Source organism: Sceloporus undulatus, chromosome 1 (assembly GCF_019175285.1).
Source record: "Sceloporus undulatus isolate JIND9_A2432 ecotype Alabama chromosome 1, SceUnd_v1.1, whole genome shotgun sequence".
NCBI lineage: Eukaryota > Metazoa > Chordata > Lepidosauria > Squamata > Phrynosomatidae > Sceloporus > Sceloporus undulatus.
In genome coordinates this window covers 88283208-88304866 of record NC_056522.1, presented here as the reverse complement: position 1 = coordinate 88304866, position 21659 = coordinate 88283208, and the positions used below count along the sequence as shown (strand labels likewise).

The window sequence follows — 21659 nt, the reverse complement described above, 5'->3', positions numbered from 1 at the left end:
GCTGATCCCTATACTCAAATAGGTTGAGCACCTTAGACTGCTTCTTTAACATCTGAAAAGCAACCCAGTACCAATTCACCAAACCCCTGACACAAAGCCCACTACCAACCCTGACTCTTCATCTATAACTGGGACTGGGGTCAGGGGAATGGAGTTCCCCAGCAACAATGTAATTTTGTAAGCTATTGTTAATGCTTTAGCAAAGTGTTTTGGGGGCAGCTTGATCTTAAATGGGTGGGGGAAAGGTCCTTTAATTTAGATCTGCCCCTGGTGAAGATGAACAGAGTTAAAACTGGCTTGCTGATATGAATCTACACAGCAATCTGCATTGACAGACTTTACCTAGCAACATCACTATGGGGACTGTTGTGGTAATCACTTACAGTTACAATTTGACCATTCTGCCATGGTTTGTAATATTTCAGGACATTCTAACAGCAGCTCTGCATTGCATTAAGCAAAAAATTATCTGTCTTGAAAACACATTATCCATTCCTTGTTTGAACATCAGCAAGGGAATTTTGCCACTATGTTAGCTATTGGTATTAACACACGAAAGGACTGTCATTGTGGTTTGTTAATTTTGAACTTTTGAGGAGTGTGGTGAGGAATCAGGGCCTCAAAAAGATCATATGTAAGATACCTAAATAGCACGGCTAGTTCCATCTAAACAAACCCATTAAATTAATGGGATTTACACAAGTCTTGACTTACAGTTAATAAATAATATAATAAATAAAATTTTTATTTGTATACCACCCTTCCTACGATCAGGGTGGTGAACAACAATCAAAATAATACAATACAGTACAATATCAAACAAGACTATCAAAACCAACAGTACAAATACAAAAGCATTAAAATCAATATTAAAAACCCCATCAGCCAGCTACCCTTGCTGTCAGAGGGGGGGAGACTAGCTGGAGCTTGTATTGGGGAAAGCAGATCGAAACAAGAGGGTTTTCAACTTCCTCCTGAACTGGGCCAGGGAGGCGGCCGAGCGGAGCTCAATGGGCAGCGTGTTCCAGAGGGTCAGGGCGATGATGGAATATGATCTCCTTGTAGTGGAGGCTAATCTAGCCCCCGGGACCCTCAGTTGAGCCATTGGTCCAATGGATTTACTCTTGTTGCGACTATCATTTGGATATAGACCAGACAGTTTAAACCTTGCTGGTCAATAAATATAAAAGGATGAAGTTAACCTTTAGATATCATCAAACAGGTGAGTCTAGTTGAATATGATTCATATGCTAACTACAGAAAACAGAGTTTGTTTGGTATATAAAGCATCCTTAGTGATCCCATGCTCAAATATGTTAGCTTTCAGGATAGTTCTCATTAATATGGAAAAGGACATTGAGCTTCATATTCTGAAGGGTGTATCCCATTAAACCTAAAATATCAGGTCACATTTTCCTTTTGTCCATAGAAGACATATTTACATCCAGAGATCAGTGCCTGATCAGGATTCCAGTATTAATTCCATCATACTACTCTGCATGTGCCAATTACCCTTTGACAAATCATCATGTCCAAGCATTTTGTTCTGTAAATATATATACATATATAGATTAGCTCTGAAAAAGATGCAGATATTATCTTTTACCTAGTGATGTGTGTGTTTATGTTTTTTTAAAAAAACCTTTATAACTGGTAATAGTCTTATTTAGCCTTCTCAGTTTTCCATGCAATAAATACATTTTTCTTTTCTAAGCTTCAGAAACAGTTCCAGTGAGACTCCTGGTATCATTTTTAATTAAATGTTGACACCACAGAATCTCTCTTCATTGCTGTGTGATAGGTCTTCGTGGTCTGGCAATCAGGCTGCACTGAAATGATTCAGAAGAATAATATCTATCCATAAATTAATGTATTAAGAAAAAATACGAAATGTGCTTAAATGTATGCATGATCTCATTTCCAAGGGAAATATATCCTTCTGGCACTGCTGTATGAGCTTGACATTTTGAGATGCTGAAAATGTGTTTTTTAATTATATTACCCTGCTTTGTGCAGTGGGACAGAAGTGATCTTTAAATCAGGCCCGCACAAGTGTGACCAGCCAAACTGAACATAGCTCATCACCACGCTTGTATTGTGGCCTACCACATGCTTGCCAACCCTCAGTTCCAGGCCAGAAGTAAAAACAGGACATGTTTGTGTGTCAGAATGAAGGGTTGATAATTGTATTTAGTTTGTTGTATCACAAGCTGTGTAGCCCTATTTTAATTATTGTAGGGCACAAAAAGACCATCCTGTCAGCATTAGAATGGAAAGCAGAACTGAACACACTTACACAGGATTATGTCTTCTTTGTCCATATGAACAAAAGAACAGTTGTAGTTCTCTGCTTAAGTCAGTTGGAGAACAAATCCTCAGTAGAGCTTGGAAAACTTACTGTTTGGACTACAAATCCCAGAATGGTAGCTGCAAGATTCTGGGATTTATAGCCTCAAAAGCAACTTTCAAGGCTCTGCTGTTCTGTCCACCAAAATTGATTGATATTATTGCTGCACTAACAGCAGAAAAGGTAAAAGCTGGAGAAAGTGCACAGCGGGGAGAGACCAGCAAAACATAGGAAAGGGTCTATGATTCCAATTCCAGCTGAGTCTACAGCCCATCATGGCACACTACCAGGGTATATAAGGTTCAGCTATGGAACCATCAACTCTGACATTTTGTCCTATGCTTATTTTAACCTGTCTGTTTGTTGTATTTTATTTCTTTGAATTTTAATATGTATTAACTTCTATTGTTTTTCCTAGAATGTACAGCACCAGCAGGTTTATTTTATTTTATTCATTTTTAATTGATTGTATGCACAGCACTGTGTAAATTTACAGTGCTTTATAAATAAAGCTTAATAATAATAATAGTAATAACAACAACAACAATAATAATAATATTCTAATGTCCATAGAATATAGAATACACAGGTCAGACCTTGGTCAAAATGTACTCTGCACAAATAGTAAAGTCTTCTCACAACAAACTGAAAAGGACTGGTTGTTAATCCTTCTCTTCTCAGTATCCTCATAGGTACCTCCATCAAAGTACCAGGTAGCCTCACCTGAAATCTTGACTCTACTGTGGCAGCTGGGCTGCTAAGGCACCCCAAAGAGGTGAGTCAAGGAGGGGGAGAGATTTGCCTTAACATGGGATTCCCAAGCATGGCTACATTCCTCTCTCACATGAGCATCTCATGCAATGTAGCCACGAGAAATGCCCCCAGGTACCGCTTATCCTGTCATTCACTGTTGCAGTGATTGGCCATCCTTACTCCATAGGCTAGCACTATCTCCCACACACAGAACATGGGGAATGTTTTAGAAGTGGAGTACTATGAGCCAGAAATTCCCAAGTGCAAGCAAGTTTTCACTCTGCAGCAATAAAGGCCACGGGGAACATAACTGTCCTTGTGACAGAACACCATACATTCCAATTCTTTATTGGTATTGCTACCTGTGACGGCACATTCTAACTTGCAGGCTCAGAGGCAAAGCACATGGAGCAGAACCAATAGTGAACGAAGACTGTGTGCTAATGCATTCCATGACAAGGGATGGGTGAGTATTGTTCTTATTATCACACTGTTCTCCCTCAATTTTGACCCCATGAAAAATGCAAGTGGGGGGATTGGAAGATTGTTTGTGCTTCATAGAATCATAGAGTTGAGAGAGACCACAAGGGCCATCCAATCCAACTCCCTGCCATGCAGGAACACAGAATCAAAGCACCCCTGACAATGGCCATCCATTGTCAAAAGGCACTCTGCACAAATATGTTTAAAAACCTTCAAAGAAGGAAACTCCACCACCCTCTGAGGGAATGTGTTTCACTGTTGAGCAGCTCTTACTGTGAGGAAGTTATTCCTAATGTTGAGGTGGAATCTCTTTTCCTGTAGTTTTCTTGGCATGTTGGCAGTCCGTGCAGCCCATGGAAGGTCCCATTGAGAAAACTGGTCCCTGGACCTGCCACAGTTGTCTGTCCCTGTTACACAGATATTACTTATTTGCTATATTACAAAAAGAAATTTTGGGAGTGAAGGGGGTGGTGAGCATTTACTGCTGCATGAAACAGACAGATACTAACTTAATACAGCTTAGCTGATATAACTTAAATACTTGGTCTGGACACACTCAGCCATTGATACCCTCTATTCCAACAGTCACACTTGACTCACCACACTCTTTGGCTTTCTTGCTTCCCAACAGGCAGCGGAGCAGCCTTCTGTTCTTTATAGAAACAATGCCACAGAGACCACCATCAAGATGTATGGAAAACCCATGAGAAAAATAACCCGTTTCTTTGAAAAATACCAACATTGACCTTTCCTCCCAACTGCATGAGAGTGTGTGTGTACAGAAGCATGGTTATCCTGCACGGCATGAAGAGGACGGGTGCAGCTTTATCCTATCAATTGTCCTGCTCACAGCAGGCAAAAGCAGATGGATCCTGCAAGAAGAGAATAGTTTTCAACTGCACCTCTCTGGGTTTCTTGTAGAATTCATGCCATCACTGATGTTCAGTAAACACTTTGACTTATTAACCTGTTATCTGTTCTTGTGGTTGGGCTTCCCTATCTTATTAACTTTTGTCTTCTCAGCTATATTATCCAAGCAACTTTGGGGTGCATGGAGGGAGGGAACACAATGTGACACTTACTAGGGGTGAAAGGGGCAGGGTTTTTTTTCAACAGCATCCTATTGAGGATAGGGATCAGCCTCATATCAGTAGTCTTCTCACCTAGAGCATAAACAGGATTAAGGTGGTCATCTCAATAACTTGCTGATTCACTCCTTGGTTGTGGACAGGAGTGGAGAGGTTGACAAAGTGAGCTGTGAATAACCCAGTGATCTTGGCAAGTAAATTAACAAGGAGATACAGTGCTCCCATGCTATAAGCAGGTGCCTCATACACAGCTTCCAGCTTAAGTGGAAGCCATGCACTGGGAGAATGAATAGTGCACGCGTCCATGGTGCACGCATTCTCCCACGCTGCGAGCATGAGCCCCATTCAATTGAATGGGACTTGAGCTTATATGCTATTCGGCTTATGCGTAAGCCAAGGGTGCACTGTAATTTATAACTGTGGTGAGCTTTCCGAACAGGACATGGATTCATCTTCCTGGGGATGAAGTACTCTTAGGCCCACTTCCCAAGCCAGTCACTGGATTGTCTTGGACAGGAATTGTCTTAGTAACCACATCTGTTTACCCAAGCAAAGTGTCTCCTGGGTCTCAACTGGACTCCTGCAAATTCCTCAGCATCAACTCCCAGATCACTCCATTATCTCTTACACCTTGGTTTGTTTCTTAGCTTTGACACCATGACTCCTTTCCTGACTCACCTTTGACAGATAGATGAGTGAAAGAGAGGTAGGCAAAATGAATGACATCGTAAGGCTTGAACCTAAATGGGAAGAAATTGGTCTGTGTACCACTTCCCCTCCTTGTCTATATTATGGTACTCTCCCTTCCTCCCACTCCATGTGGGTTCTTGTTCAGCCTTTGACCCTGTGAAGCCATGACCAAGGCTTTCACCTGGGAACTTTTATGTGCTGAAAGTGTGTTGTTCCAGCAGGCTACGGACCTTTGTAGGTCCTTTTTAATGTATGATTTAGGTCTGGATTGGACAACTGTGGTAAATCTAGGGGGTGATTTTCTGACCTTGGGACCCACCAGGACTTTCATGAACTGCCAAATAAACCCCTCCCCAACAAAAATAAGTTCTCCCCAGGAGTAGCTACATTTCAACTTCAGGTTTCAAAAATTGGCATTTGGGGATGCTAAACAATGCAATGTATTTGAATAGTATCTTTTTTTTGTCAGAAAAAGAGCAGGCTGGAAGGGGCTGAGTGCTGCAAAATAATTGGGGGGGGGGGGGGGCTACTTGCTGCCCCAGGCCTGCACTTTGGCCACCCACGTCTAGCTTTGTGGGTGCTTTCTAGAAGAATTCAGGGTGAATTCTGGAAGGTCTATGTCAAGGTATTACCTACAGGTGACAATGAATGCAAAGTTATAAAAACGCAATCATGAATCTCTCTTATATGTCTATTCTTTTGGTTAGGAGTAACACTATTGTAAGCTGTATGTAATGTAAGTTAAAGATAGGTTTGTGTTATTGCTTTTTTGTTCCTTTTTCATTTAGTGTTAGTATTGCTTGGCAGCACAGCTAAAAAGGCCTTATAGAGTTAGCTTGAATATCTGTATGTGGCACAGCTCCAACTTGTATCTGCTGTTTCCCACTGATCTGCCAGACAGTTCTTTCTTGTGTATATGGCCATCTGCCTTGCAAAAATGGCACAAATATACAGGTAGATTAGGGCAGAATGAGACAGGCAGATGATTTTAGTTATCGTGAAAGTACAATAAATTATTACCTATTTAATTTGTTGTCATTATATTTTTTCCTGCTAGAGTTTTGGGGAAGCATGTGTGGCAAAATAATTTTGCTAGCATTTCATACTATATTCCTTGCCTTGAGTAGATGGAGGTTCCCATTTGCTCTTCCATTGGTGAAATGCATTGGACTGACTTCCAATGCGGCTGCAACAAGTGTTCTGATGAAGTTGATGAAGGAGTACTTTTGCTATGGCAAGCTATTGAAATGTACTTGTGCTGCCCATGGGTTCTCCAAGCATGCCTCCTGTTCCATCTGCAGGGGAAATGGTTGGATTTTCTGTCTGTTCCAATTGTGATTGTGGTGTTATGGGATTCAAACTCTAGTTTTTATGGAGCCCTAACGTTCATGGCAACAGGCTAATTGGTACATCCTATCCCCTATGTCACAGTGGTCTCCATGCAACTTTACTTTTGATGTGTGTGTTTAATGTGGGAGGGCATGCAGTCTTCAAGGTAACATTATTCTAACAGTCATGTCAGCCATCATCACATAACTTCTAAATGTTTTCTGCCCTTGTCTTATATGGGATATGCCTTTTGGGTTCTCCAATCTAGAGCAGACCCACTGCATTAATTGGTGAATGAGCCTATACAAGGGTAAATCTCATTGATACAATGGGTCTGTTGTCAGGGCTCACAATAAAATTTAGGCTGCTGTTGGCAAGTGAGGTTATGGTTGGTGAGAGCTTATGGATGTCATGCACCTGAAGAAGTAGACCAAGCCTACAAAAGCTCATGCTACAACTTCTTTTGTCTCAAGGGTGCTACAAGATCCCTTTGCATATGGAGTTTCTAGGGTTGATGTGGTACACTTTCTTTGTATTGCTTTTGTTTCAGCAATTCTTGTTGTGCTTCTGTATTAACTGCTTGTTGAATACAGCATTGCATTGCATCCAGAGCTTAGAAATGATTTTTTTTAAACTATAGGTCCCCAAGCTCTCCTAGCATAGTCACTGGACATACTTGCTGGAGATTTCTGGGCATTGTATTCCAAAAAGTGCCAGTTCTGGTTACATCCCCATTAGACTAGACATCTAAGCAATTGTTTTAACTAGATCATAGACTTGTTCTGCCCTCCAGCTGTTTATTGTGGGAAGCACTTGCTATCTGTTATGTATGGTACAGAGAGAATAAAAGTCATGATCCCTTTCTGGAGAAGATAAAAAGGGAGACAAAAAGAAGTAAGGAGAGGGCAGGTTTTAAATCAGAAATCATTTTCAAAGGAAGAGGCTTATAGAATAGATTACATGCTGATTCTGGCATAAGAAGCTGTACAGAAATAGGTGTGGGAAGGAATAAAAAGATTCAAAGTAAAGGAACAAAGTTTGTGCCAAAAAGTGAGAATGGGGTAGAATTTTATTCAAGTGAAAATTTACTTTCAAGTAACTTTGTGTTAAGTTTCTCTGCCCTCAATCTATAAATCATTAATACGTCCTGGTTTCTCTAAAATGGATCAACTATGCTTCTATGGCTATGGTCTACGCTTTACATTCAGGCCTTAAATATTTTTGCTTAAACTGTGAAATTAGCTGAGTGATTTTTTGATGAGGTGGTTCAGCTGTGGTGAGAAAGTGAGGAACTTTCTGAAAAAGGTTTGTTTTTCATAACTCTTTGGTCCAAAACACACTGCAGAAATAGTTTGAGACCACTTTAACTGCCCTGGCTCAATGCTAGAGAATTCTGGGAACTGTAGTTTTGTGAAACATTTTGCCTTCTCTGTCAGGGAGCTCTGGTGTCACAATAAACTACATTTCCCAGGATTCCCTGGCACTAAGCCAGGGCAGTTAAAGCGGTCTCAAATTGGATAATTTCTGCAGTGTGTTTTGAACCTTTTTCACTGTGCCTCTTAAGTCCCTTAAATTCCCTTTAAGTCCAGGTCCACTGTAGTCCCAAATGATGAACAAATTAATAGTATTTTAAGAGGGGAATTTGGGGATATGAAATGTATATTTTAATATTGTAAGCTGCCCCGATTGCATTGTGTAGAGGGGCAGGATAAAAATAAATTTTATTATTATTAGGTACAGCTGTGTTACTAACAAGAAGCAGAATTTTGGGGAATCATTGTCTTGGCAAGTACAGTAGCAAACTAGAAGTACAACCATTAGCAGCTTGGATTTACTCAGAAACAGAATGTCCCTTTGAAATGGTATTGCAGTACAATCCTATATATAATGTGCTTACTCATAAGTAAGTGTTCAACATGACTAAGGCCTTATACAGACCAGCACATTGTGCCAGCCTGTGGGCAGAGTTAGGCTGCAGCATCCGCATGCTGGATGCCCTAACGCTGCCCCTAGGGCACCATATTGGCACACACTGTTCCACATGGTGCACACCATGATGACGCCCTTCGTTGCTGCATCCACATGATGCAGCACTGAAGGGGAGTCATAAATCCGTGCCGCCATGGCTATGGAACCTCTTGGAGGGTGCACAAAGGAGCTGCTTTTTGCAGTTCCTTTTTGTGCTCTCCAGATGCCAGATCAGAGCTGTGGTGTGAGTTGGCCATAGGATCCAGCCAGTAAAGGGGCGGCTGCAGACCACCCCTTTGGGGTAATCTGTATAGCCCTTTACACCCAGAAAATTGTGCATCAGAGTGCCTCTGAAGTGAATGACCATTATTACTAATCAATGGTTGTATGACCGGCTGTGTGAAATGAGGTAGAGCTCCATGTGAATTTTTGAGCCAGATGGTATTCACAACTCAGAAGCCACTGTCACAGATGGCATCAATTAAACCTACTCCTTGGAATGACCAAATTGGGAATTAATGATGGAGCTTGGGGACTGAAATCCAAGACAACTGCCTCACCTCTGCAGGTGACCATTCTGCACAGTCTTGTGTCATGTTCAGTAGCCATTTTCATGCATATAATATATATATATAATTTTATGAGAATGGAGTTCCCAAAGCTTGGGAAAGGAACTCAAATGGGTACCTAGCTATCACCTACCACTGACTATTCTCACTTACTTTGCTAAGGCCTAGGGCATATGCAGCCCCAGGACCCCACTTGTGCCCTCTGAAGCCCCCACCAGTTCCCAAAGCCTCTCCCAACCCTTTTTCTTAAATGGTGATTTAGGAAACTTTTCAAGTAATTTTTACCCTAAATCACACAGAAACCCCCTACCACATAAAAACACAAATCTCATCCCCATAAGCTTCAATCTCATCCCCATAAGCTCTCCAAAAACCTGCACTATCCCAAATACCTCTGTTTTCTTCTACATCCACTTTCAAAATGGCACAGGAACAGATTTACCTTCACTTCCTATTATCATTTTGAGATCTACAGATAAAACACAGTCAGCACTCCCCATTTTCATGGGAGTTAGGGACATACACCCCTGTGAAAGAATGAACTTAAACAAATATAAATAAAAACTGAAAATGCTATTATTATTATTATTATTATTATTGCCTGAAAGAACACTTCTCTTGGAATCTCGGTCTTCCAACAGAACATTGTGGTCAGCTTCTGCCAAATGCTGAACATAGCATTGGTCTGGAGGACCTAGAAATTTCTGGAGAAAACATATTAATCATATCCATGCATCCTCAAATTTGCAAAAGGGAAACAGGTGGGGGAGGGAGGGGACAACTATACCTCCATTTTCTTCTTGCAATGGCTCTCAAAATGGTGACAAAAGGTGAAGATGCATCTTTTCCTGACACCATTTTTGAGAATGGCTGCAGATGTAAATGGAGATATTTTGTATTTGCTCACCCCTGCTTTAGCCAACTAAGCAGTCTTCCTCTGCAGAAGGCTAAACCTATGGAGTAAGATGGCTGGATGCAAAAGGCTAATGGCTCCTACACGTTTAATAGTTTTGGAGAAGAGGACATTTCAGTACTGGAGTTTGTCATGCTGAGGTTTCCTTTTATAAACTTGTATTAAACCTGGAGGTCCCTTGCATCCTGTTTGCATCCGGCTACTTTAGTAATCTTTGAAAAGGGTACTGTAATTTCCCCATGCCTTTTATTCACTAGAAAGTGGAAGGTGGAAGTAATGACATTTTGTGCCAGATTAACCCCCACTGATTCTTTCAATCATCCCAGGAGAAGCTGATGGGAAACAATGCAGTAGCTAATCAAACGTGAAATAACAAGAGCATGCTCAACACACATTGCGCCAACCCAGAATGACTTTCTGAGGCTGCACATATAGGCCAGAACTGTATTGCTTACATATACATGAATAAGTTGTGTTACACATGCAAAGTGACTTTTTTGAACAATGTGAAATGAACTTATTCAGCTGATGGTAGCAGAAACAGAGTTCCAAACACAGAACTATTGCAGATGGATAATAATGCTCCTGAAGTAGCGCTCCAGTGAGCACTGTGCATTTCATACTGCCTCTGTGCATTGTGCAGTGAGAAGACAGCTGTATGGATTCACACTTTCTCATATGTTGCACTAACTGGTACTCAGTGCTAATAAAGTGTAATGCTGCCAGTAGATATTTATGCTTCCCTGATATGATGTAGTATCTTGTCTATAGTATTTCAAATACAAATTCTTCGGTGAGCTCTCACACACAACTACTGAGAGTGCACAAGAATGCCCACAGAAATAGACAGACATTGACAACAGAAGCAGAGGATTCTGTTCTATTAGTAATGGCCATATTCTGTCCACAGAGAAAGGGACAAACTAGATACAACTTGAAATACTGTATGTCTGCATCAGAATGTGGAGTGCTATTTTTTAAAAAACTATCCATCAGAATTAGTATTGTTTTTAAAGGTAATTCATTATTCTTTATGGGTAACTTATTAGTAATACTACTTTTTCATGTCATTTTCTTCAAAAAAGATGTTTAAAATAGAAAAAGAATGGCTCACTAAATTGTTTAAAAGTAAGAAGTAAACATTAATAGCATGTATTCCCCAATAAAGACATCATCATAGGTCATTGGGGTTTTTCTTAATGAAATAATGATGCAATGTTCATAGATTCAACCATCCACATTTTGAAAATATTTTTAAATTTTCCCAAAGCAAACCTTGATTTTGCCATGATGTATAAGGGACAACATTTTGCTATGCTATTGTATATACTAGGACCCGAGCATCCATGGATTTTGGTATCCACGAGGGTCCTGGAACCAAACCCCAGCAGATGCCAAGGTCCCACTGTATTCACAAAAAGGGAAAACTTTTATATTTGGCATAATTATTAATTTAGTTTTTGTGAAGAAGAACACAGTTTTCCTGAGATTGCTGTTGTTGCTGCTGTGTACCTTCATTTTCTACTTATGGTGAACCTATCCTGGGTTTTCATGGCAAGGTTTGCTTAGCGTGGATTTGCTGTTGTCCTGAAGCCGAGAGAATTGACTTTCCCAATACCACCCACTAGGTTTTCCAAGGCTGAGCAGAAAATTGAACCCTGTTCTACAGAGCTGTAGTGCAATGCTCAAGCCACTACACAATGCAGGCTCTCGTCTGAATTTACCTCTGAGCAGAGAAGTAGAAATTGCACTGCTTTGAGTTTATATAGATTTCTACAGTCAGAAAAGTTTGGTTTAGGTCTAAATAAAAGAACAAGTTTTGAGTCTATAAATTATTCCAGATTAATGAAATTCATATTTTCGGTGTTGTACTTTTTTGTATTTTTAAAGAAAATATATCTCACTCTTGTAGAGCACTTCTAAACTGTAGATTATTATTATTATTATTTTTACAAATCTGAAGTCTTTATGCCAAGATCATACTGGCTGATGTAACCACACTATCATAATAGGAAGCAGCAGAAGTGTGAGGAGGTGGCTGTTCTCTATGGCAGGAGATAAAGCAGCCCTGAGAAGATCCACCTGACCTGCCCTGCTTGAAAAGGCTCATATGCTGATGGAATAAAGCCTTAAGTCTGGACAAGAAATCAATAGGATTCTAGACATAATCTTTAGAACTTCAGTAATATTCATAGAATTAGAATTATCCATCTGTATGGAGAAGTATCCACTTGTGTGGATAATTAGGGCATAGAAATCAACCATTTGCATAGCAAGTTTTGCTAAACCAGATTTTTAGTGGCAGTTTTGGCAAGTCAAATTTGCTGCTTGAATTACAACAGCAAATCCCATTCTCTATTCCTCATGAAAGTGCACAGTTAGCTAAGGCCAGTCAACTTATTTTGTCATGTGAAGAAGACAATCCCACTGGCACTTCTCACCCTTCCTGTAAATAAAAATACAACTATCTTAAATGAGATAACTAACAATGTTTTCTGCTTTTTCTTTTTCTCTTTCTTTCTTTCTTTCTTTTTGCAACACCTAAAACTAGCTTGGGAGCCAGCATGTAATGGTTTGAATTACATGGATTAATGTAAACTAGGGTTCAAATCCCCATTCAACCATGAAAATTCACTGGGTGCCTTTGAGCAAGCCCCACTCTCTTAGCTTCAGAGGAAAGCAAGGGCAAATCTCCTCTGAACAAATCTTGCCAAGAAAACCATGTGATAGGGTTACCTTAGGATGGACATAAGATGGAAACAACTTGAATGCACACAAAAACAGTAACAAAACTAGCTTCCTAAGGCTTCATTATGCAGTCTTCCAATAAGACTAAATGGACCACACATCAGAGGCGCCAGGCCTGCATAATGTATGTTGCTCCTCCTAACCATGTACAAGCAAATGTAAACATTGCATTGTAGACAATAGTTAGTATTAACCGACTATAAGAAATAAACCATTTTCAGATGCTTGGAAGGCAGGAAATCTGGGAGACATGTGAAAAAGGAACACAAAATGTGCCTTTGATATTTTAATCATATTTTTGTTGGCTACAAATTTGAGTTCACTATGAACTACACCTCATCTAATCATACCAGCCACCAACCCCACCCACATTTCCAATGTACTGTGTTGTGAGATGCCTTTTAGTGAAGTGAAAAGTCTTAGGTCTCAGAGTCTGTCTTCTCATCTGTGACATGTCCTTGTACAAATTACTTGGACTACTGCCACACTGCAGAATTAATGCAGTATGACACTTCTTAAACTGTCATGGTCTATCCTATGGAATCCTGGGATTTGTACCTTGTTGTGTCACCAAAGCTCTCTTACAATATAGATGCAGCGTTGGACTCAGTTTTTAAAAAAACACACATAAACACATAGAAGGAAGGGAGGAAAGAAATAACATACCATTCCTTCTCCTCCAAGGCATTCTGCATGCCTCAGAGTAATGCAGTCTAGTACATGACAAATTTACAAATGAAACATTTTCATTTGTGCTCTCCTGGTTGTGTTTCAAAGACACTGAGCAACACAGGAGAGACTATCTAGAGCACAATAACAATTCACATTACTTAATAAGAAATTCTGTGGTTGTATCCTTCGACTGTCATCTACAGTGAAGTCAATGGAATAAATATTTCCAAATCTGACCCCTAAAGGCAGCTATAGTGCAATCCTTGAAGCCAGTAGAAGACACATTAAAGTCTGTGGGTCTGCTCCAAAAATAAATTATTGTCAACTGTAGCTGCACTAAAGAGCTACAATGTAAGAAATGCAGGCAGCTGTTTCCTGTGAATAAATGAACACCTGTCAGTTTTGAGATATACAGCTGTATAGAAAATGAGCTTAACCCACTTAGCTGGCTTTAAATTCAGTGGAGTCCCATTGGCTTTTGCTGACACTGAATCAAGCCCACTATGAATGTCATGAATTAATCAAGACAGTGACAATGTTCCTTCTGGGAACATTCCTTACAAGTCCACATGTTATTACTAAGTGCTGGCGTTAACACTGATATTGATCTCACAGTCAGCTGAAAGTCTGATAAAACCACATACAGAGAACAAGTAGCATCCTCCACTTTGCTGTATTTATTGCATGTCAGTATTGATATATCAGGGCTAACTTGAATGATTCATCCCACATGTATTGTCAGATTCATTTCATTTTCATTAAGTGTTTGCTAAACAGTTGTTAAATAGATCTTATAGGTTAAGAAAACTTGCCCCTAGCAGTTGGGAAGGTCAAGAATGTTGTGGGTGGTGAGGATGCCTAAGAGTACACCAGGTGTGTGCGCCATGGGGATTGGTTCTGGCCCAGCTAAAAGACAGAAAATATGTTTAAATGTATTTCACTGTACCATAACATGTATTTTAATTGGATATATACAAGTGCAGGGGTGAGCAACTGCATGCGCAGTGAAGCTCATTTTGACTCCCTGTATCCACTTGATGGGCTGCCCTAGCAATTTTCAGCATACCTAAAGTGATGCGACATCATTTCCAGATAACGTTTTGTCCAGCATTTGGGTGTGTGTGTGGGGGGGGGGGGGAGTTGGAAGGTTTGGGGGCTTTAGTGGGCTAAATGAACCAAACATGTGATTATAGGAGGTTTTCAGTGATCCATGCCAGTTGGGGGGCAAAAAAATCTCCTGGAAATTGTGCCCCCAATTTTACAAATGTTTTCGGGTCTGTGGGCTTCTGGAGGGTCCTGATTCAGTGAAGCATTTGCCACTTTCTTGAACCCACCTGAACTATACTTCTGATAGATTTTATTAGCCAAGATGGGATGGACCAGTTCAAACAGTTTGTCTACAGATCACGCTGCAATAGCCGAATCTGATCTCAAGAAACCTGACCAGATGGGGCACTGGACACTTCCTCAGACTCTGTGATTATGGTTGGTGCAAGTTCATAGTGATTTTGAGCTACTTTCTCCTTGAAGTGCCTAGCAAAATTGTTACACTGGTCAACAAAGGGCTCCACTGCCTGTTTCTTTGAGCTTGATCCAAGTAGGTTTCTCATCATTCAGAATATTCTGGATGTCTTGTTGATGATAGGATAGTGGAGGCATAGTATAACCTTTTTGCCAACCTCACTTCTGTATAATATTAATAATGTAGAGGTTTGTCTTGATCTTGGGTCATACACACTGCTGCACATTTAGCCATTTTCCAGTTTTCGTTGCCCACAGATTTTCTGCATACCATGGTGAATTACATGCTCTACAGCACTGGATTGGGCATTTAGGAGAGATTTCATCAGTGACCCCTTCAACTCCTTGTTCCATTAATGCCACCAGTGCCTCAACTGAATCGCTGGCATTTTCTTCTGGAAAATTCCCTAGGTCTTTCATGGATCTAGATGTCATAAATCTATGTGGGCAGATCATCTTAACTGATCTCCCACTCCTGCAGAGGCCTACTACTGCCAAACCAAGCTTCCCAAGGAAATAACTTTTCATGACAATGAGGTTATTAACACCCACCCACCCATCCCAAAGCAGATCATCTTCCATCTCTCCAGCTGCAAAAGCAGAACAAAGCTATGTCCTACCATATGTGTTAGGCCAATGATGTATTAAAACAGCCCTATGGTTAAATCCAGTAAAAGATCCACCAAACAGTGATACCTTTATTGGCCAACCAAAATGCACAATATACATGTTGCAAGCTTTCAAAGCTTCACTGGCATCTTCATCAGGCAAGGTGTTACAAACCAAGCAGCAGAAAAAAGTTGGATGAGGGCAACCATGAAGTCCTGAGATGGCCACATCAGGCCTACCTCAGTATGGATATTGAATATCTCCATGACCACTGTCCTGGGGTTCTCTAGCACCATCTCTAAAAACAGCTTGGCCACCTCATGGAAGAAGACTGTATGGTAGCGTGGTAGCAGTGCACCAGTAGCAACCCCATCCAGTCTCTTTAACCCAACATCAAGTAAAAACCCACAAAATTGGTAGTAGAACTGATGAATTTCCTTCCAAAGGATATGGAATCCTTAGTGATAACACATATTCCTTCCCTCAGATGTAACTCCCCAGTTTGGGTTGGCATATATTAAGTACCCAGATGGACAAAGCTGGGACATATCAGTTTTACCCAATACCCAGTTCTCTGTCTGTAATGCATACCAGGTTGGCCCTTTCATCTACAATCAGGTTGTAGATACTAATTGTTTTATTATAAACTGACATGGCCTGGCTTTAGCCCCCATCTGCCCCAACCAGCATGGCGAGTGCTTCAAGACACTGAGAGTAGTAATCCAAAACATCTGGAGGGCACCAGGATACTAAGTTTGGCCTCGTGGCATCTTTTTTACGGTTTATCTTTTCATCTCTTGCTCCATAACAACAAAGTCCAGTTACTTTGGCAAACAATCCTCCAGGCACTAAATAATCTCAAGACTTTTATTAGCACTCAAGCACAGACACTGAACCTATTCTGAGTGGTATTACCACTCTTAGGAACTTCTCTCTTCTTTTCTTAAAGGCTACTCATTTATCAGAAAAATCCCATTTTTAATTTTTGTGTTGAGGTTTGCAATTAGTAGACAGGTGGTTAAATCACTTTCATTTTTTAAAAAAAGCTTCTTGATACAAACCACACATTACAAGTGCCCTGAAGAGGTTGTCAAAATCTTATTGAAATATATGAGCACTTTAACTCTCCTCACACAATGTTAATTAACACATAACAATGTTTTTCAACAGGAATATTCATACAGCACAGAAGCGTGTCCTGCATTGCTGAATGATCAGAATGGAACACAAGCATATATCCCATAGCCAGTAATAAGAAGTGAGTAAAATCAGTTAGATGGCTCTACAGATGGGCAGGAAGGGGCGGCGAGATTCTGCTCCTTTCTGCCCTGGATTGGTGCCGTGGCAACCACACACCATGGCACTGATCTGGCCTCTGTTGGGCACAAAAAGGAGCCAAAAACTCAAAGGGGCACCACAGCCACTGCCACGTGGCTTGATAATGCCCCTTTGGCACAGTGCTGTTTGGGCACTGTGCCAAAAGGGCATCATCATGGCACAGGCTGTCTGGATGGGCACATGCCAATATGGTGAACAGGCATCACAGTGAGGGCTTTGAGCATGGGGAAGCTTTTCGCCGGTCTGTAAAATTATCAATTATGTTACCAATTTTCTAACAAAAAGATCCATCCTAATTAGATTGATTTTAAACTTAATTGATTGACTTAAGTTGGAAGTCTAGGATTATCTCACTTCCAGAATTGTTATTAATTAAGTAAGGGGCTATCAAGCCTGGCCTAAAAGGCTGGCCTGGAGGCAGAGTCAGGGTGCAGCGTCTTGATGACACATGCCCGACTCCACCCCCAAGGGTGTCCTGATGCTGTGTACCACTCGAGATGGTGCACGGCATCATGACGCACCTCCAGCGCTGTATCCAAATGACGCAGCACCGAAAAGGCTCCATACTGCTATGCTGCCCTTTGGAAGCCACAAAAAGGAGCTGCTTTTTGCAGCTCCTTTTTGTGTCCTCCGGAAGTTGGATCGGGGCTGCAGCATGAGGTTTCCATGGCCCCAGTCAACTGAAGGGGTGGCTGCATACCACCCCTTCAGGGCTGTATGTACAGCCCCTCTATTAGAAATTGCACTAAAGGAGCAATACATATTACATTTTCTAAGTGGTTCTTTAATCAGCTCCCACTTCTCTTTGATTTTTGAAAAACTGTTTCTTGCTTTTTATTAGTCCCTCAGAATTGGGGAATTATGGTGTTTAGATCACAAAATTTACTCCCTGCTCCAGTGGGACAAATTGGGTAAAGAGTTTTGAAGCTAGCACACAGGTCATGTGCACATGGAGGACATATTAATGAAACCAAGTGTGTGTGTGTGTGTGTGTGTGTGTGTGTGTGTGTGTGTGTGTGTGTGTGTATGTGTATATATATATATATATATATATATATATATATATATATATATATATATGAAATCCAGAGGGCTTCAACATTCAGAAACACCAGAAATCCATGTTAAATATTAACTGGATTGTGTTCATATGAATGGGAGATGGGGTAGGTGTATGAATAAAATCCTGGGTGACATTTTTCAGCTTTATTCTGTTAAGGTGCACAGTGTGGGAATTAAACTTAAATTTCAGTGGCCATTTTCCATAAATTGAATTGGTCTTTTCCTTCTCCCTCTAAAATAAATGCAATTGGTTTAGATTTTTAGTTTATGTATTAACAATTAGCTAAGCACATTAACCCCTTTACACTAACTGTCCTGCCTCTGGACATTATCTTCTAGGTATTTCATCCCATCGGTTGTCAGTGAGGTAGAAGTTGCATATCAACACCCCCCCCACACACACACACACACCTGAGTAGTACAGTGGGGTGGAAAACCAGGCTGCACATGGTTCTGACTAAATACAACAAAATGGAAAACCCACTAGCAGTGATATCTTTATTGGGCCACCTCCAAAGCATATAATATATTATGAAAGCTGTCAAAACTTAGTTGGCTTCTTCATCAGGAAAAGATAGTAAAATACTGGGGGTGGGGGTGATGTTAGAGTCACAGGCCTATATTTTGTCTCAGATGTTATTCTGTTGTCAATTAAGATGGCACTGAGGGATTTCAGTGCAGGCAGTCCTCTTCTTGGCTAGGTGAATACTAGGGACAAAGGGCAATATAAGACAGATAATAAAATGTCAACTTCATTAACAACAGAAAAATAACTTCTGATATATCTCTTGCTTTTGTACTATCAGGGTGGTTTCTCCTTCTCCTTCTTCATTTATATCTCACCATTCTCCTCATAATAGGACTCAAGGCAGTGACCAAAATGCTAAAAACAAATTCAAGTGTATTTCCAGTACATGTTTTTTGTGCTTGCCCAGGGCTTGCTGGAAGGGTTTCTCCAGTTTTCCCTGCATGATGCTAATTTTCTGGATTCATTTGAGTTGTTTCAAGGTAAAACAAATTGGCCATTCTGATGGATGGGAGTCACTGAGAAACCAACCTGGAGCTTGAATCCCAACTCTTCTGAATTTTTCAATGGCTTTGAGCACTATCACATTTGTTGTACACATCCTAGTGGTGGCTTGTGGTACATGGTTCTGTTTTGTATACTGTGATATCCTTAGATTCTGCAGAGTTCGCTTACAATCCGAGTGGTAGTTTTGCCTCCTCACACTGTATGTACCATAGAGTTCAGACTAGATGTTAGCAAGCCCAAACATGGCTTTAATAGCACTATAATTTGATGGAGGCAACAAGATCCAAATATAAACACTATAAATAAGTAACAGATTAAGCTATTTTGTCTACCCTGGATGGCAGCAATTGTCTAGATTTCCAAGCAGAAGCAGAAATAGGAACTAATTTGTTAAATGCAATTAAGTTATTCATAAAGATGAAAATTTGATTGGCAACTTGATTACATTTATTTTTTAACTTAAATTAGTTAGAATTTCAGATCTATCTTAATTGCAAAATCTTGGACTAACCAAGATTTACTGTGAAGAAGTGAGGTCCTAGAAAATAATGAAACACGGATTTCAATAATGAGTGGAATGCACATATAAAACGAATTTAAGTTTTAAAAGAATATTATTTACTTAAGAAATGCTTCTGAGAAAGTTCCAATAAAAACACATAGTAGGTAACTGGGAGGTGGAAGATATATGTTATTTGTTCTTTTTAGGATATCTGAGAAAACGTTTTGGATAGGGGTATGTATGACTGAAAGATATGCAAGTTAGTTATGTATGTGTGTTTTTATTATGTCATGTCTTGTGATTTATGTTTATTATATGTGAATATTTGTGAAAAAGAAAGAAAGAAAGAAAGAAAGAAAGAAACCAGGCATTCCTTTACATCTCTAAAATCTGGAGAACTTCAGAAAATCATAGAAACACTTGAAGTCCATGTCAAATTAAGACATCAAAATGGAAGACATGATGTTGGGAACAGTATCATGGATAACATGTTTTAGATTTATTTTGATAAAGCTTTTAGTGTTTTAACTTTCATGCAAATAACATTTAACTAGAATCTTAATAAGAACAAAATTTATTGATTAGTCAGCTAACCGTATCAATAGAAGACAAAGTACAAAATACACAATACAAAATCTAAATGTTAGAATGTCCAAATACATACAAGGATAAATCTTGTACAAGGATAATCTTAATAGTCAATTTTGCCTTCTTCTGATGTAAATATTATTGAATTAGATCACTTGTCCCAGCTTCTGCCAACCTTCTAGCAATCCAGTTCGAAAGCATTCAAGTGCAAGTAGATAAATAGGTACTACGTCATTGGGAAGGTAAACAGCTTTCTGTGCAATCATGCTGGCCATATGATCACAGTGGAGTCTCTGACAACGCTGGCTCTTTGGCTTAGTAACTGAGATGAGCACCACCCCCTTGTCAACGGGGAATACCTATACCTTTAATTATTGATTAGCTAAACATATTAACCTCTTTCTACTTATGTTCTTATTACATTGCCAACAAACCAGACAGGCAAATGGAGAGAAGTACATTTTTCTTTCTGTCTCTGCATGACATCAAAGCACTTTCATTCTCTTCTAGTTGTAAAAGCATGGGAGATGGTTGTAAAAGCCTCTCTTTTACCAAACTGGAAAAATTCATTTGGTAAAAGGGATACTTCTACAACTCTCTCCCATGCTTTTACATCTGGAAGAGTTGTTTGCAATGTGATAAGGCTGAGAGCAAAACCAGTTAAAATGCTTGGGGGGGGGGAATCAAACTAATCACATGTATGGATTTATATAAAACCAATTAGGTCCCAAATGCTTTTGCAAGCAATCATATTTTTGATTGGCACAGAATGACAGCAACATAGCTCCCAACTGGGTCTCAAAGAGGAAGGTAGTCCTTAAATAGGGTGTCACAGCAGAGAATGCCCTCTTCCATGTCCATGGTTGATAGGCACAGAGGCGGGCAATGTATACATTATATTGCATAACATATCTTATAGAAAATAATAGACAATGTACCAACATTAATAGAGTAGGCTCAATAAAGTAGGCTCTATTGAGTTCAATGTGACTTACTCAATGGTTATGTGCAAAGTGTTCCACATGCATTCTTCCAGTTGTTGTTCGAGTGCAGCTCCCATCATCCTTCACCACCATTGTCATGTGAGAAGAATACTGGCAGATGCAGCCCAGCAACATCATGAGAACTGCATTTTGCCTATTCCTGATAGCAGTCTAAAATCATAGAATCATAGAGTTGGAAGAGACCACAAGAACCATCCAGTCCAATCCCCTGCCATGCAGGAGCACTCAGTCAAAGCACCCCTAACAGATGGCCATCCAGCCTCTGTTTGAAGACCTCCAAGGAAGGAGACTCCACTACACTCCAAAAGAGTGTGTTCCACTGTCGAACAGCCCTTACTGTCAGGAAGTTCCTCCTAATGTTGAGGTGGAATCTCTTCTCCTGTAGCTTGCATCCATTGTTCCAGGTCCTAGTCTCTGGAACAGCAGAAAGCAAGCTTGCTCC

At 40.2% G+C, this 21659-nt stretch overlaps 1 protein-coding gene and 1 long non-coding RNA gene across 3 annotated transcripts in view; both read left to right on the top strand.

The window, feature by feature from the left end:
- Positions 1 to 21659, top strand: part of GRM1 (glutamate metabotropic receptor 1) — a 267824-nt gene that overhangs the window by 13793 nt on the left and 232372 nt on the right. The gene's annotated exons all lie outside the window — the stretch shown is intronic.
- LOC121919480 lies at positions 2978 to 4494 on the top strand. The gene is made up of 3 exons (XR_006101486.1): positions 2978 to 3122; positions 3489 to 3566; positions 4215 to 4494. It is a non-coding gene; the product is annotated as an uncharacterized LOC121919480 (long non-coding RNA).